The sequence below is a fragment of the Aptenodytes patagonicus genome, chromosome 18, assembly GCF_965638725.1.
Source record: "Aptenodytes patagonicus chromosome 18, bAptPat1.pri.cur, whole genome shotgun sequence".
In the NCBI taxonomy this organism is placed as follows: Eukaryota; Metazoa; Chordata; class Aves; order Sphenisciformes; family Spheniscidae; genus Aptenodytes; species Aptenodytes patagonicus.
Window position 1 is genome coordinate 9,091,994 of NC_134966.1, and position 13,723 is coordinate 9,105,716.

General features: G+C 45.6%; 1 protein-coding gene across 3 annotated transcripts in view; it reads right to left on the reverse strand.

Annotated features, from left to right (window-relative positions):
• BRD3 (bromodomain containing 3) overlaps positions 1 to 13,723 on the reverse strand; it is a 46,566-nt gene that overhangs the window by 32,027 nt on the left and 816 nt on the right. For 2 of the 3 annotated variants that reach the window (XM_076355391.1, XM_076355389.1), the window contains exon 1: positions 5,831 to 5,923. The gene's annotated coding sequence lies outside the window, so the exon portion shown is untranslated. Of the gene's footprint in view, positions 1 to 5,830; positions 5,924 to 12,467; positions 12,618 to 13,723 lie in introns of those variants that run through there. The other variant, XM_076355390.1, reaches the window with a different exon arrangement.

Genomic DNA, 13,723 nt, shown 5'->3' on the forward strand with positions numbered 1-13,723 from the left:
GTTATGCTGCAGTAGCCCTTCCATTTATGACCACCACTCATCCCGTGTGCATGTTCCCCTAAACGGGTTGCACCAACTTTGCTTTACCTGTTTCCAAACCAATTTAAGTGCCTCGTCTTTGAACAAGCATGTTGTTCCAGAATAACTCAATGTATTAACTTAAAGCAAACAAGTGTGAAAGGTTCTATGTGGTCTACTATTTCAGATGAAAAGTGCCTCGCTGATTTTGCTAAGGTTGAGTAGCTCCATAAATTTGCTCAGCTATGCAAGGAAGTTGCAGGTCAGCTAAGGTGTGAATAAACTGTGATAGCTAAGCTGCAGTCGCTCCCTGAGAGGGCATCAAAGCAGTTTCCACTGCCTGAGCTTATACATCTGATTTAAACTCCCAAACAGTATGTGAGAAAGGGAAAAATTTGGGTCTTAGAGTCTCTTACCTCTCCCCATGCAGGGAGCAGAGGCTGCTAATTCAGGGGAAGAGGGGAAAGTGCTCCCTACTGCCTAACACACCAAGGGAGGAAGGTGGTCTCCCTCTGCACACCCAGAGGAACACTGTTCTCTCCACAAACAGCTCGGGGCAGACAGACAGGCTCCTAACAGGAGGAGCTAAGCTTCCCCACGCATAGCTCCTGCTGAGAGCACCCACAGCTTAGCTTCCTGCACAGTGGGAACAGACAAGCCCTAAGCCTCTCTTAAAGCTCCTGCATATGGATGAAGTTCAAGTCAAAGGAAGTATGACCACGACAGTGGACGCTATCCTAATTTATTCCCATGTGGCTTATTCCTGTCCAGGAAAGGAACACACTTTCGGCACATCGGTTGATCCATAGTACCCACACTCAGACAAGCACTTACTCCAGCAAAAACTTAGGGGAGCATACCCTCTTTCACGTGGCATTTTGAAGAGCTGCACTTTAATGCTATTTCACAGACCATAAACAGAACTGTAGCACGGGAGAAGGTGCAAAAAGGCAATGCTTTCCAATAAGGAATATCATTTTCCATTATACCCACACACAATTCTTGCACATACAGTACAGAACACACGTCCTCAGCTATCAGTTTCACCATAGCCCACAGTACAGCACAGTTCCTAAACCAGCCATGGTAAGCAAAAAGGCTATGTCCTACATCCCCTCCCAGCAAAATAGCACAGTACTGCAAACTTTGCACTTGCTTATAGCCAAACCTATTGACCAGTGCAGTTTTAGAAAACAGATTTATCTCGGCATGGCCATATTGGTGGGTCGTGAGAAAGCGTGATCCCTAGTGAGGCACCCTCCATAATGTTACACAAGGATAAGCTGAGCAGTTGAAAAGGTAAAGTTACACAAGAAAAAATGTGCCTTTCCTTCAATGCAGGCTGGGTTTGGTTACGACAGGCAAGTCAGCCACACAAAGTGCAACTCTGCTCGTATATTTATGTCAGTGCATGAAGTCCTCTGCAAGGATATCAGCGCAGCTGTATCAGTAAAGTGCTCCAAGTGTAAACTTCAAGAGTAGAACAGCTCTCAAGGCCAGGAATGAAAATTGCAATCCTTTTCTGTCTCTGCCTCTCTTTCTAAAGGAAAGAGAAGAGCGAACAGGATCATTCCCAAAGCAGACCGGTGTCAATCACAACTGAGTCTAAATCGTAAAGTTTGAAGCTAAATGGAATCAGTTCAGCCAGGGCATTTTGTTCCAGATTGGTCCCCCATGCACAGAAATTTCACCTCAGATTATTTTTGCTACACCTGTTGCATTGCTGGTGGAGAGGAGAATGTTGAGCCCTGGTCCCAGCAAAGGAGTGAGATGCTCAAACAAATCTTCTCCTCTGCCCAGGTTATCTATGTTGCTGAAATACTTCTAGGCATGATGGTGTCTTCTTATCAGACTCAAGCTGGAAAGAGACTGAGGCCTGAAAAGGCGCGAAAGGAATCCAAAATAGAGGCGAGTGTTTCTTCAGTCGGTATCTTATCAGTAAGAATGGGAGAAAGAATAAGGACTAGTAGAAAAAGCAGCACGTTACGGTGAATTTCCACACTGCTCTCCAGAAGAATTTAAATCCTTCCAATGTTGGCTTTAGCAACAAGTGGGTTAAAGAGTTAGTGTGCCCCAAAGAAAGTTGTTCACCTCCAACAAGCACTAATGATTGACAAAACCACACTGATGTCGCAGTAAGATACTGTGGAATGAAAAGCTTGAGATACACACATCCTTCCAAAATGTCCTGACAGCTCACTGAGCAGCACAGCAAACAATGGCTCCTTCCTAATTCCCAGAACTCTATTGCTTACAATGGTGTTCTGGGCTATTACTGGAGAATAATGTGGCAATTTAAAAAGAAAAAACCAACAAAACAAAAACAACACACATAACAAAACAAAACATACAGTTCATGGTAATGATTGGGAAACCCACTGTGGATTAATGAATTTTGCAAATTAGCAGAGAAGGAGTAACCAGGATTAAAGAGAAACAATCAACAACGCTGAGATGCAAAACGCTCTTTGTTCATTTATTTAGCAAAGTGTAGTTCTCTCTGTGCTGAAAGCACCTGATAGCTTACCAAAGTAGACAGAGAGTAATATATTTTGTAAAAGTAATTAAGCCTTTGAAACGTGAGACCTCACTACATCACTCAGCTGCTGCAGAGGAGGGGGATTTGACTCCCGAGTTGTTTGTGCTGTCAACGAGAGCGATCAGGCTCCCAGATTACTCCAGGGAGAAGGAGTGAGATTCTAGGAGTGCAGCAGGGCTTGGCTGGAAACCAACAACCCACTACACAAGTGCCCCCCCTCCCCAGTTAAGAGGTAAATATTAAACAGCATCTTTCAGAAACTTGTACCAATTAAAAGATGTGTCTGTTACAACTACAGGAAGCCCCAGCCTTCACCAGGGCAAACTGCTTTATCTGTGTGCACTGCCTTCAGCTCACTGAGGCTCAGCGGGGGAGGAGAACCTCAGGTCAGGCAGGCCGGATCCCCGGCCTGCAGACATGGTTTGTGGATACCAAGAACCTCCGTTAGACTCCCCACCATTTTAGGAGATGACTGAAGGATAAAGTTTTGAGCACACGGTTCTTAACTCGGGAAAGAAGCATTTTGCAAGATTATTAAGAACTGTGATTTAAGTCATTGTACCCAGTGCAATTACAACAATGCAAAGAAACACTAGCTACAAAACCTACTGAAATACTTGCATTTGTAGACACTGACTAATAAAACCAGCCTTCTTTAGAGACAGATAGTGAAAGAGCACTGCTGCCTAGCATGCTTACTGAGCTGGAACATCAGACTTCAATATGCTTTTCTCCTAAATATTTTTTAAATGACAAGGACTAAAGGTTTTTAAAGCACCTCAGTGCTTAAATGACAGAAGTTTTATTTCCAGAAGCAACGGAGCCTAGTTTTTATTTGAAGTTAATGGAACTAACACTCCAAAGTCAGTTTTGAGAACAAACCTCAGACACTTTACATTGCACATGCATTCTTTCTTAATTTAAACTCCGCATGCATAGGTCACTAAAACTAAAGAGCCTTTCATTGGAATAGCTACTGTCTCAGCAGAGAGCACTATATAGGCAGTGAGTATAGAAGACAATATTGCAATCAAGCTTATGCTGAACACTGAATAAGACTGTTAGCCTCTGCCCAATCCTTTTATTAAGCATTGTCTCAAAGCACTAAACACATGCATGTGTGAGAATTTTTAACCAGTGTGGACTAAAGAGAAAGAAATATACAATCTTAGCGTTTATTCTTCCCGAAAAGGAAGGCTTTGAGGTCAGGAGTTACTCTGTTTCAGCAGGAGCCTCCCAGTGTATTATTAAAAACTCCCTAAACTTCTGTGCTAACAAAGTAACACACACAGCAGCCTGCTAGTGCTGTGATCTGCAGATTAGGAGGCAGGACTTCGCATTTACAGTACGCTCAAGTGGCTGGGTAGGTGTAAGCAATACAGATCAGGTTTTTTTGCTTGTAAAGCAACCAGACTGCTTTGGGGATTTCTTGTTTGTTTTGATTGATGCATATTTATTCTGCACTTCTCACCCATATACTGCAGCACATACGGTAGTCACCGAGTCCTCTAATACCTTGACTTATCACTGTGAATTAAAGACAAGAGTTTCAGCTTTAAACCTAAATTTCCAGTTTAATTCAGAGGCACCCCCTCAGCACACTCACATATACTGAACGCATTAAAAATACTAACAAGCATGTTAGAAAACCATTTCTCTATTCCCAGCAAGGAACAGCAGGTGAGCTTTGCTAATTGTGTTACCCCCTCATCTACTATTTATCAGTGTCAGGGAACTTAAGATGTAAAAAACCCCAAAACAAAACCACCACGTTTGAAGTATTAGTGAAGCCATCGTATTTGCTTATCCAAAAAAGTTTATTTTAGTAACTTTTGATTCCTGAAGACATCAACAGAAAGGTATATCCACACTACAGAATTGTCACAGAACATTTAGCATGAACCTTACAGAATGCATGCTCCACATTGTCAAAAGTCATTTCTGTAGGAAACACATTCCCTATTAACACCCTGCACGACTGAACCGTGTAGCTTGAAGACGCGCACAGATCTGCGACCTGAACACTACAGCTTTGTTTGAAAGTGAAACCAAGCAGGCTACAAATAATGCTCTATCCCCAGCGCCCTGGGAGGTGCAATAAGCAAACAAGTAGTATAAACGGAGGAAAAGTACGACTGAGTTTTGGAGTTTTACATTTTATTATCGGTAGCATTATTTATAGCGTGACACTTCTATATATAAATCTGTGATCTGCGTTTCTTTTTACACCTATAAAGCATATCAAGTTTAGGCAACGAACCCTTGGTTTCCATTTATTTGCGAAAGTTCGGTAAACACCAGATATTTACACGAGCAAAGCAGCTGTATATATACATATATACACAAATATACGCATACGGACACGGACAACACGCGAAACGTGCACTTTTCAGCACATCATATGCAGCCTGCTCAGACCTTTTTCGAGCTCACAAGCCAGCGACCCGGGCGGCGGCGGGGACAGAGGGAAATGGCCGGGAGCAGCCCGGCGCTGGCCCAGGGCGCGGGGCCGCCGCCGAGCCCCGCTCCGCGCCCCGAGCCCGGCCGCCCGCTGCCGCCGGAGCCGGGGAGCCGCGCACCGCCGGGAGCGGGGGCTTGCTGCTACCTAGCCTCCACCCCCCGCTTTTTTTTTTTTTTTTGCGCTTCCCCCCCTCTTTTTTCTTTCTTTTTTCCTTGTTTTTAAGGGCGCCTGCAGCCCTCCTTTTCCTCGCCCCTAATTTTCCCCTTCAAAAGATGGCGGGCAGAGAGAGCGAGCGAGGGAAAGCGAGCGAGAGAGGGGGAAGAAGAAGAAAAACAAAAAAAACCAAAAAAATTGGGAAAGAAAGAAAACCCCTCCTGCGTGGGGGCGCGGGGCTCCGCGGGGCCGGGGCTGCGCCCGTCCAGGGCATCTTCGGGCGCTCAGCGAGAAGGGGAGGGGGGAGCAGAAGATGGAGAAGAAGCGGCAGAAGAAGAAGAAGAAGAAAAGGGTGGGCAGGAGCGGCGGGGCCGGGAGGAAATCAATGGCCAGGCTGCAGCCAGCCCCGCCGCGCTTTGTTGCATTGTCGCGGCGCACAAAGGCTGCGGGGCCGCGGGGAGCGACGCGGGGCTCTCGCAAGAAGAAGGAGCAGAAGGGGGGGGGGGGGGGGGGGGGGGAATCAGCATTGGCCTTTCCCAAGTGGGTTTTGCTTTCCTCCCCCTTCTTCCCCGGCCCCCCTCCCTCCAGAAACCATGTCCCAGTGCTAGCAATGCACACCCAAGCATCTAACAAATAAAGGGAAAGATTAAATAGATTACTTTGCCCCGGCAGCTCCAGCAACGTTTGCCTTATAGTCCCTCCAGTTGCTCTTCTTTTTATCCTCGGCAAGGCAGTATAATAGATGCGCTAAGGCGCCCAAGAGCTCATGCGCCGGGGCGCAAGGCCATGTGGGGACGGTAGTCCCGGGCCGGGCCGGGGGAGAGGCGGCCGCCGGTCCCCGGACTACAAGTCCCAGAAGCCGGCAGGGTTCCCCCCCCCCCCCCCCGGCCCCCCGCTCCCTCCCCGGACCGGCGGGCAGGGGAGAGAAACAGCAGGGGTGATGCCCCGGTCAGCGGGGGCGGGTAAACACGCTCCCCCCCCCACCCCCCCTTCGGGGAAAACGCCTCGCGTGGTTTCGGGGGTGTGGACGGGACACACCGCGATAAAAACCCGCAGGGAGGCGGCGGCTGGCGGGTGCCCCCCGGGCAGACATTGCCGGGGAAAATCCCGGCTTCCCCTCTCCGCCCGCCGTCGCGCCTCTCGGGCTCTAAAGGTACAACAAGAGCCCTTAAAAGTGCGACTGGAAACGTGCAGGTCCCCTCCGGCTCCGCGGCTGAAACCCACGCAGGGTCACGCGTGCTGCGGGAGACCGAGTTTTAAATCACAACTGCGGGAGCTGCCTTGCCCGTTCTCCTTTTTTTTTTTTTTTTTTTTTAAATCGCAGTTTGCATTGGGTAATGTGCTCTCACATTTATTACGCAACAACAAATACGAGCCGCAATAAAAATAGAACGCCACCAATGCAAGCTGTAGTAGTAAGTGGCAGAAAAAAAAAAATTCCATTAAGAAAACCCACAACCTGATGTAGTTGTGCACTGGTCAGTGCATTTCACAATATTGTCAACTGCTGGAAACAACAAGAAAAATACCCTAATGTATACAACAAAAACGGAGTATGAATTTTACAAACACACCCACCACAGGAGCATCACCAACCATGAGGACTGTTACAAACACTTCCAAATAACAGACCAACACAGCCTATATCCTGAAGCAAACCTACAAACGCAAACAGAAGTTAAAAAAAGATACTGTTATAACCCCAAATACGATTCAACTGCTGCAGCACAAAAAGGAAGAAAAAAAATAGAACTGTTGGAAAATAAACGAGTCCAGGGGAAACATTTGAGCGCCAACATAAAATAAGAAGTAGTTACGGGATTTCTCTATGGACACATATGCCAGCAGAGGCTGCCACGCTGCTTGTTACAGACAGCCATGCGGTGACGCCAATTAATAAGTCTGTTTATTGTAACCATAAGGTGAAGGCAGTTTTACTGGAAGACCTTATTTCCAGAAGATTAGCTTTTGAAAAACGTGACCAACGGGACTGAAATTTCTCAGGAGGTCTGATACAATCAGCGAGATTGGGTTTTGTACAGGCAAGAGGACAAATGCTTAGGAAAATTCCACTTAGCCAGGCTTGTGGCTGCCTCGGGGTGAAACCAAAGTTGTGCACATGCCTTAACCGAACCCAAGAAAAAGTGCTTTTTTTGCACTCAACTTCAAGGCTTGTGCGAATTCAGAAACTAGAAAGCTGCTCACAGCCGTACCGCTCTTGGACATACCTACTCTGTAAGACAGCATTTGAAGTTGCATCTACAGCCAAACCCCACGCTTGGTCAGCGTGCGACTTGGGCTTCCCTCTGCCACAGGTACCTGCAAGCTGACCTTTTTGACTTGACCATCAGGTACCCGAAAGCCACTTCAGTGCCCTCTGCACCCAGAGCACATGGCCTCTGCGGGAACACGGAGCACGCAAGCAGTAAGAAAAAGGTACATTCTGGGTCTTCTTAAGGGGAACAGCCCCACTTCACAAGCTGGCGTTCACTAAACCTGCCCCGCGTCTGGTCATCGTATGTTCCACGTTGCCAGACTGAGCGAGGAAATCCCTTTGAAACACAACCTGAACTCTGCCCTGCCTAAAAGTGTCCTGGATATCAGATACCAGGGGTATAGGGAAGGATTGGATTTTGAGTGCAGTGCACTTTTTACCATCATTCTGCTGTATTCCCATTTTCAAGGCAATTCTAAAAGAGTACCTGTGTATCAAAGCATGAGAGCTGAAGAGTACCAGGTCAGTTCTTTTGAACGCACTGTCCTGCTCCAGCACATGCCCGATCCACATGGATAAGCAGGGTATAAATTTATGAATGCCATAACATACACAGACACCAAATCATGAACGTGACCAAAGAGCCCCTAAATGAAAACTGCTGCTGCTCTAGGCACAGGGGCTGGGAAAAGTTGGCAGGCTGAAAAGCTTTCCAAGGGAGGAGGCAGGGAGTAATCAGCTAAGCATTCATTATGAACACTTGGGAAAATGTACGCCTTTCACTCTAAAGACTCATTTTCAGCTGAACCATAATCTGAAAGTTTGATTTTTAAATGTATTTATATTTTAGTTTAAGACAAACTCCTGCAACAAAAAAGCGTGTTGGCTGAAACGCGAGACTCGGCAGAGTTATAAGCAACTGAAGAGGGGTGCTCATAATGCAAAGTGTTCAGCAACCTCAGCAACATGCAGAGAGCGCAACAGGAGGGCTGAGCAAAATGGGTGAGCACAGGCAAACGGGCAGAGACAAGAGAAGTTGGGGGGGCTCCCTGCAAGAGCATAAAGCCCTTCAAGCTGGCAGGGCAGAGTCACCTCACAGTGAATATGCACAAGTTAAAAACTTGTGAGTTTGATCCTCACTGCAAATCCACTTTCAAGAGCAGCTTGGCGATGGAGGGTGTGACAAAACTGCAACCCAAAAGCAGTCTCCAATGACACCTTATATTTCCTTATCTCACCCAGGATGGGTGTAAGACAGTTTCATCCCAAATTGTTACGTTCATTATGCATCAGGCTGAGCAGGCAAAACAATTCACGTGGGAAACTGACCCCAGAGATTTCACCACTATCAGCTTTCAACCTGGAACATACAAGTCACTCACACACCTACCTGTAGGTCTGCAAACTTGTGCTTGAAGAACCCAACTGCATCCTCCAAGGGAATAGGAAAGCAAATATATTCTAGGGATTCTTAAAGCCTTCTTTATGCAAGGCAGTGAGTTTAGATAATAGTTTAGCCAAACAGGCACAGGCTGACTCAGTTTGAATAAGCCCCATAGGAGGTACAGTGAAATCAAATCAGAATGATACAAGCACAAGGTACCTTGCCCAAAGTAAAAGCACTTAGACCGAGGAAAAGATAGTTGCAATCGTTAAATGAATTTTTGAACTGATTTTGTCATATTAGTTTTACACACAAGGTGTAACAGTCTGCCTGTTCTGGGATACCTTAACTCCAGCTTTTCCATAAAATGCAAGACCACAACAGTAGCTTTTTACTTCCTCCTCCCCCCTCAAGCTCAGAGGAGCATCCTACATTCACCCAAAGCCTTTTGATTAGCCTCTGTGGTCTCTTATGTTGCACCTCCAGTTACCCAATTAGTACCTTGTTAACTAACACCTGCAGTGTATTTATTCCTTGCCATTGCACTACTTTTAACCCTTAATGCACAGTGGTATGTACATCCTTCCAGGAAGCTTTGTGCATAGGCTTTGACAAGAAAAAACTTACTTGTGCAAAACCAGAGTGGTTTTCAGGGCTACTAAACACCGACACTTTTTGCTTCTCTACTCTTGGTGTCCAGGGTAGGACTTGAGTCTTTTGAAAACAAGGGTGGATGGAAGCAGAAAAGGGAGATACTTGTCTCTGTGGGACCGATGAGTTTTGTGAGAACTGGCCACGCTCAGTGCCTTGCATGACGGCACCCAACAGTATTTAATAGCAATCAGGGACTGCTGAGAACACTAACGTGGAGCACCAATTTTTCTGACCTTTGCTATAGGTACTAACCGTAAGCTTCTGATTCTTCACTTCACCATTCAGTGCCCGATTCACCATCAAAACCATAGTTCCCCACTGCAAGGGAGCTCTTTGTTAGTATTTGTACTTCGGAATTACCAAGGGATTACACGTGGAGAAGGCTGCTGAAGGGGTATGAATACCGCATTGGCAATGCATTCTGTCCTCCATCTCTGGCACATCCGTAGGCATGCTGTACATTTACATGAAAGGCTGACGCGAGCTCCACACGCCTCAAGGCAGGCAAATTTGGCTGTTCTGACCATGTTGTCAGCCATCAGCCACCATGGGCTACAAGAGACCTCACGTATCAGTGAACTCACAGCAGATCCTATTACCAGCAGCTGCTATCTCTAGAGTGGATGTCATTATACATTACAAAAAGAGAATTTATTCAGTAACAGTCATGTTTGGGATAAAGAAATTATAGTGCCCAAACAGAAGATTGCTTAAGAGTGTATAGTAGATATCTGGGATTATATGACTCCGATCATCCCAGTGGCAGGGAAGGGTGTTGAAGACAAGGGGATAAATGCTCTTATTGCAACAGAGAGTCATCTTTACCAATGATTTTCTTCACTGTAATGGCAGGATTTCCTCAACTGAGTAAGTGTTATTCAGTAAGGTAAGGATGACAGGACTAGGGCAGAGGTTTGAAACAATAATTGCAGTTTGTTCTTCTGTAGTACCTTTCATCTATGGAATTCACAACAAGCCAATAATCCTCCTAACAGCTTATTGTAGGTAAGGAAATATTATGAGCCCTGTTTTTCAGCTGAGGGAGCTGAGAGGGAATATGATGATGCAGAGAACCATGGGCAGAGCCAGAACTGCGACTCAGCTCTTCTGACTCATACTTTGTAGTTCTGAGAGCCTGGACACACCAGTCGGTGAGGCCACCCTGGCTACTCAGTGCCAGGAATTTGTCAGTGCCTGTAGGACCTTTGTCTCTTCAGTGTTCACTCTTCATCTGGAAAAGGGTGAGCAAGCCCCCAAACAGGGAACCCAGGAGCCAGGATGTCTACAAGCCCCAAAAGGTGCAGCACTATGGCAATTGTTGGGAAGGCAGGAAAGAATTGAGCTATCCAAGACCCAAAGGATCTTGTAAGTGTTCATCTGCAAATACAAGTTTTGATTACGATCTAAATGCTGGTCTGGAGACAGCCAATATCCAATGGAGGGTCTGGAGTGGATTTAAATAATGTCCTTCCAGATTGGCAGTTCTCAAACCAGAGAAACAGAGATGAATGGCTTCCCCTGCAATGGAGAGGAAGGGAATGAAGAGCCCACAAAATATCCTGTCTGACCTTGGTGTCTTTTATCAGGATGTAGCAAGAAGCATTACTTGGAGGAGCTGGAGGCTGGGATACAGTGGGCTAAGATTTATATGTATGGAAAGAAGCAGAGCAAAGGCCTAAACTATTGTGGGAGAGAAGAAAGGGACATGACCACAGAATTTGAGAAGTGAAGAGAAACTGCCCAGCCAGTATGGCTACATATCTTTGGCCACAGTAAATATGTTTCTTTGGAAATTAGCTGCCTCTAAATGGTTTTGTTATACATTCAGTGTGATGTAGAGACCTAGCACCTGCTGTTAACACAGTGGTTTGCACAGGTAAGCAAGCTTGTGAATAGCGTGTGCTACTGAGTTGGCAGTTTAAACTAACAGATACTAGAACATTCTAGATTTCAGCTGGCTAAAGCCCTAATGGATTCCTGTGTTTTCTTACTTTTCCTCTTGCCCTCTTACAAAGACTGGAGAGAACGGTAAAGAGATGCTCTAACTAAATAGTAACACTTTCAAACCTCTTGATTTCTGAATTACAATGAGTAATAAATATATTCAGATTTCACTAAAACTATCTCAGGGCTATGAGTTAATCATATTGAACTGTCCGTTCATTGGAGTTGCAACCATTTGCACCAGCCAGGAATGAAGCTCCCGATTCACAGAAGTGCTGAGAACCTGCTGCTCCAGTTGAAGTGGCTGGGAGAGGCAGGCTGTCATCACGTCTGGCAGTCAGACCGTCTGTGATTCAGTCTGGGGCTCTCAAATCAGCAGCCTTTATGCATTAACTTGGCGGTGACTTGCATTGGGGGGAATCTGCTTTGAATGATACACTGTAGGACATCGCTGGACTCCAGTCCTGTGTGAAGTCCTACCTTCTCTTCAAAAACATGGACTGTTTCTTAACAGGTCTTTACTAATATAGAGCTCGATACATGCAGTGTTCAATGATCTTACTCTGAAAGAAGTTCTTCAACTTCCATAGGCCCCCTGTGCCAAGGCTAAGTGTTTGTACACATCTCTCCCAGGGCAGAATGAATCAAATCCTACCTGCTCTCCACTGGGGTAAGATTTCCTAGTTTTAAATGAACAAATGTTGGCAGTGATGCAAGCAAGGTTCATACTGTAGTGGGGGAGGTAGAAATATCAGCCTGGAAAAGATTCAGTGTTTGTTTTTAAATCCCAGAAGAAACATATGAATGCGATGTATCTGGGATTTAGAAGAAAACAGAGCAGCATATTAGCAACCACACAGAAACAGCTATATGTCAGAGATCAGCTGCTCTTTAAAAGCCTAAAAGATGCAGCAGGTCTCTCGTGAGTTCTTCCTCCCTCTGTTTCTTGAGCAGTGTGTAACCCACAGTAAGTCTGTTCCATGCTTCCTCTGTCCGCTGAGAGGCCCAAGCAAATAAAAGTCCTAACTGAGATTGCTAATTGGGCCAAAACATAAACATGGGTTTACACAGCTTGTAAGCTTAGCGCCTTATTACTCACCATTGCAAATGTAAGCACGAGCTTGTTTGCAGCAGTCAGGTCTGAAGAGCAGATCCAGCATGTACTGAAGTTAGTGGGAGCTCTTCCACAAACGTTAACGTGCTTTGGATCAAATGGGCAGGGCTGGATCAGTTCTGGTCTCGGTGGAACCTGTGACAAAATTGTATACATTTGCCATAGCAGGACCCATGGCCTCAGCTCTGTTCCCGACACCTTTAAAGCCATCCAAAAGGGATCCCAGCAGCACTGAAAGCAGTCACTTCCATGTAATCTGAGCCACTCATGGACTTTTCTTTCCCTTTGATCATTATGGGAAGCTGCTCTCCCCCAAAAAAACCTCAGACAGGTGTCTTTTCCAGTGTACTTGGCAGGTCACCAAGTTCAGGCTATTTTGAACCAAATGGAATGAAAAATTTTGTGAGGGAGAAGCCTGCCAAGCCCCACTCTTTTCCAGAGAAGGAATTTGGACAGATCACATCCTGCTGATCCCAGCTGTGGCAGCATGGCCAGGGGAGCAAGAAAGACCCTCCCAGATGACTCATAACCAACAAGTTAAATTGCATCCAAAGACAACAGGCCGTCCGTGCAAACCCCCAGGTACTCAGGCTATGCAGTCCCAAAGGAAAGCCCTTGCTTGCTGAGCTGTCTTTTTCTGTGACAGCCATGCTGTCAAAAACCCAATCTAGCGTGCGACCAAGTACTTTGCCAAATGGAGTTTATCATACTTTAAACTTATTTTAAAAAAAATCCAGGATACTTACAGGCTAAGGGGTTGTTTAGGATTACGATTAATTTGTGGTCGAGGCTACAGTTTTCAGGTTCCAGAGAGGTATTATTCAGTATAGATAAGGATTTTTATACATATATATATGTATTTTATACATATATATAAAAAAATATCAGGCAAAAACTTCCAAAGCAGACACTGAGAGGCAAAATACAAACTTTTAGCTCCAACATGAAAGAAACAAAAACACCCTACCCCTATCACAGGAAAGTTATATACATACATAGCATTATACTGCTGATTTGATTTGTGGTCTCTCATTTTATTTCATATTTATTTTTTAAAAGAATGAAAAATTTAAGCCAAAACCATCTGGAAGAATCGGCAACAGGAACTTAACTAGATTTGTTTCCTAATACTGTTCTGGGGACTGTGCAAGCTCATGTAGCTGTCTGTGTTTTACCTCCCTGAGTTTAGACGGCAGGGTTAATTCTCCAGACATCTGCTGCGGCTTTCCAGGCTGGAGAAG